Below are 4463 nucleotides of genomic sequence, written 5' to 3'. Positions count from 1 at the left end.
AAACACCAAATCAAACCCTAAAGCTAAGTTTAGATCTTAGTTACCTTAAATCTTCAATTTCTGGAACGTGTGAGCTCCAGATTCCGGCCTCCCTCTTCTGATCTCTTTCTTTCGTGTTTGCAGGTAATCGAAGGTTGAAGATGCAAGCGGCGGCGCAAAAGTTCTTCCTCCAACAATTTTTTCCGACCCCTTCATCTGATTTCTCCTTTTTCTTTTATAGAGTTGGGGTTTTGTTTGATTAGGAAAACTTAGATTAAGATTTGATTCGCTTCTGTTTTGCAAAATTGTTTGTCAATTGATTGTAATTGATCCGGATTTTTATTGTAATGAAATATTTGATTTCCTTTGAGTTTAATTCAGATTTGAGTTCATTATTGATTGAGATTTGATTTAGTGAAATTGTGTTATGATTCGGTTTGATCTGCTGGGCCTGGGCGTGAGATTCGCAGCTAGGGTTTGTTTGAGGTTGCAGCGGCGCCGCTGGTGGTGCAAGGGGCTAGGGTTTACGCGTGAAAGAGAGGATGAACAGGACCCGGGTCGGTTTGACCCGGTCCAACTCCTGATCCATGCGTGGCCCAAACCAATGGCCCTGTTTTGCTTATTCTTTTTTTCTCTTTTTGGCCCAAAACGCAACAACGAACATTAACCCACAAAAAAACTTAATAATCCTGATTAATTAATTTTACTAATTGACTAAACTAGAAAACCACCACAATCATATTGACTAGTTTAATGAATTGGTAAAAATAAAAATCCTATTAGCAATAATGTTTTAAAATAATCCTAATATTAACTAAAGTACTACTAATAACTAAATTAATATTAATATTAACTAAAGTACTAATAGTAATTAAATTAATATTAACATTAGCTAGAATACTAATGATCAAATTAATATTAATACTAAAAGCATAACAATAATTAGTAAAAATTATTTTTTTTTAAAATATAATAGACAGTCAAAAGATGATAAAACGAAGGGTTAGATGGGCTAAAAAGAATTGGTCCTCAGATTGTTTTGCTATCTGATAACACGATTTTATATCGTATATTTAGCCTAAAATCCATAGATATTTATAGCATTTTCCATTTATTATGTCAATTTATTATGATATTACGCGTGTATTTGCTTTGTTTCAGGTTTTACACTTCAATTCCGACTATTTGCGAAAAAGAAAGAAAATCGAGCTTAAATGACCAATATTTATGCTTAAAAGACGAAAAGGGGTGCTGAAACTAAAGAGGGGTGCAATTAGGACCCAAAAGGCCCAAAAGAGACGAACCAGCCCACAAAGGAACAAAATTGCGTGGCCCAAACCTGCCCAGCAAGTGGAGACGCACGTCTCCACATCCTCTATGCCACGTCAGCAAAGGGAGACGCACGTCTCCATGTTCCTACATCTTCTCCACTTGAGACGCACGTCTCAAGTCACGTACCCAGTCTCCCTGAAGAATAGGAGACGCACGTCTCCAAGTCCAGGTCTGCAAAAAGTCCCGTTTTTCACGCAAACCAACTGCAAACCTCCTCCTATAAATAGAACCTGCTATCCCACTTCCAAAGGGTCCGATTTCCTGCCAACGAAGTGCTGCCGAAATTGTACCGCGAACTGCTTTTCATTATTCTGTTTCCATTTAACCTTCTATTTTCTCACAACGATTTCTACATTGGAAATTGTTGTGAACTTTTCATAGATCTAGCCTTACGTTAGATTTATCGCTTTATTTTCCTTGTTTTTATTTTCTGCCATTTAAATTCCGAAGAACGATCCAGCCAAGCTGTGGTGGAAGTTCGATACTTGAAGAATTATTTGCCATTTATTTAATTCAGGTTTTTATTTACCGCTTTTATTTATATTATTATTGCATGATATATTATATGCCATTTAATATGCCTATTATTATGAACCGAACCGATTTATGCATGTTTAACCGTATTAATATGTCTGGCTAAATTACTAAAGGTGTCGGTATGTAAAGTAAGTTAACTGTAGGGATCCGAAATAAATTGGCTTAAATTAGGTTTTATTAATTATCACTTATTTTTGGTTTATATGTCTAATTTAATTAGTAAGTCTTAAAACCAATAGAGCGAAAGTTTGAGGGATTAGGACGGTCAAAGGTTAAAACCAATAGAGCGAAAGTTTGAGGTCTTTAACTGGATAGTAGACATAGGACATTAGTTTTAAGGATGGCGAAAGCGTATTAAAACTAATTGGGACTTATTTATTTTCAAAAATTGTTTTTACACTCGAGCGGGATGGCGAAAGCGTACGTTAGGTGTATTAGCTTGCTCCGAGTCAACAGAGCGAAAGTTTGAGATTAGGATATTTAAATAGATAACAACCTCGTAAAATAGGCATTTTATTAATTACATTGTTTTCAAAAAGCTCTTCTAAAATCTAATGGGATGGCGAAAGCGTACATTAGGATTAGGATAGTAGTCTGAATCAACAGAGCGAAAGTTTGAGACGAGGATTTTTAATCAATTGGAATTAGTAAAGATTTTTAATTTAATTATGTAAAAGCCAATGAACCTTCGGATTACCTTTAGTTAAACGAAATACATACTGATACCTGTCTTTTATTATTATTCTTTATTTTCTCACAATCACTTTCCCTTAGGAACAATCGAAAATTTTAGTACTCCTAGCTTTACATAGTAACCTTAGATAACGGTAGATCGATTCATAGTCCCTGTGGATTCGATATCTTTTAAAACTACACGACACGACTGTGCACTTGCAGTTATCAGATTTATAGACACGTAAAGTCGCGATCAAGTTTTTGGCGCCATTGCCGGGGACTATTCAAGTCGATATCGTAACTCACTGTTACACCGTAGAGACTAGGAAAATTCTTCCCTTTCTTTTTGAACGATTGTATGCCAAATACTCGTTCACAAGGAGGAGACTTAATACAACGAATTAACGAGATCGAACGTTTCATTAACGTTAAACGTCGAGCTCGCAACCTTCCCGAAGTAGCAGAAATTCCGATTAATCAGGAATTAAATTTTACTGATCAAATCAATCAAATCACCCCGAAGTTAGAGATGGCTGCTATTCGTCCTCTTAGAGACTATGCCGCTCCTTCGCGCGCTGAACCGCATTCAAGTATCGCACCACCCGCGATTGAAGCGAACAATTTCGAACTGAAACCTTCACTGGTCCAAGCTGTTCAACAGAATCAATTCTCTGGAAGCCCTGTAGACGACCCCAATCTCCATTTATCCGTGTTCGTGCAATACGCCGACACTATCAAAGCCAACAACGTTAGTTCCGAAGCTATTCGGTTACGCCTTTTCCCTTTCTCCTTGAGAGATAGAGCGAGAGCGTGGCTTCAATCCCTGCCTTCCAATTCCATAACTACGTGGGACGAATTGAAGAGAGTATTCTTAGCAAGATACTTTCCGCCTAGCAAAACTGCTATGCTTAGAGGTCAAATCAACGGATTTACCCAGAAAGATAACGAATCGCTTTTCGAAGCTTGGGAACGTTACAAGGACATGCTTAGGATATGCCCTCATCATGGACTCGAACCATGGCTGATCATCCATACCTTTTATGGTGGTCTCTTATATAACACTAAAATGACTATAGATGCCGCTGCTGGCGGAGCATTAATGGACAAACCCCATGATGAAGCATACAAACTCATAGAGAACATGGCACAAAACCATTACCAATGGGGAGGAGAACGCGCCGCTCTAGAGAAAGCCCAAACCAAAGGAGGAATGTACGAAATTAGTGGTATAGACCGCGTTAACGCTAAAGTAGACGCTTTAACTCAAAAGATTGAGAATTTGACCATCACTCCTTCAGCCACCGCTGCCGCCGTAGCACCTAACTGCGAGATTTGTGGATTGACTGGGCATGTAGTTGCTGAATGTCAACTCTTGACTGGAGTCCCATCTGATCAAGTAAATTACGCTCAAGGAAACCCTTATTCTAACACGTACAACCCTGGATGGAAAAACCACCCGAACTTTTCTTATAAGAACAACAATGCGTTGTACGCGCCTGGACAAGCACCTGCTGTACCACCTGGCTACCAAAAAGCGCCTGTAGCTGCTCAAAACACCCCTAGGAAGTCAAACCTAGAAATCATGATGGAGAACTTCATAGCTTCCCAACAACAAACCAATAAAGACTTCTTGAATCAAAACATCCACAATAGCGAGCAACTAAAACAACTATCGAACAAAGTAGATGCTTTAGCTACGCATAACAAAATGTTAGAAACTCAAATCTCACAAGTAGCTCAACAACAAGCACCTACTGCTGCCCCTGCTGGCACGTTTCCTGCTCAACCACAACCTAATCCTAAAGGACATGCGAACGCGATAACACTACGAAGTGGAACTAATTACGATGGACCCATAGATCCTAGAACCCAAAACGTACCCATGTCACAACAAGAGCCAAAGGAAACCCAAAAGAAACCAACCGACGAACAAACTGCTA

At 38.7% G+C, this 4463-nt stretch overlaps 1 non-coding gene across 1 annotated transcript; it reads right to left on the bottom strand.

Moving 5' to 3' along the window:
- Positions 1–3427: 3427 nt before the first annotated feature.
- LOC131642330 (small nucleolar RNA R71) lies at positions 3428–3534 on the bottom strand. Its single transcript, XR_009295838.1, has one exon. It is a non-coding gene; the product is annotated as a small nucleolar RNA R71 (small nucleolar RNA).
- Positions 3535–4463: the final 929 nt, after the last annotated feature.

The sequence above is a fragment of the Vicia villosa genome, unplaced genomic scaffold, assembly GCF_029867415.1.
Source record: "Vicia villosa cultivar HV-30 ecotype Madison, WI unplaced genomic scaffold, Vvil1.0 ctg.004817F_1_1, whole genome shotgun sequence".
Classification (NCBI taxonomy): domain Eukaryota; kingdom Viridiplantae; phylum Streptophyta; class Magnoliopsida; order Fabales; family Fabaceae; genus Vicia; species Vicia villosa.
The sequence above is the reverse complement of the archived record's forward strand: the minus strand, read 5'-3'. Positions and strand labels throughout refer to the sequence as shown.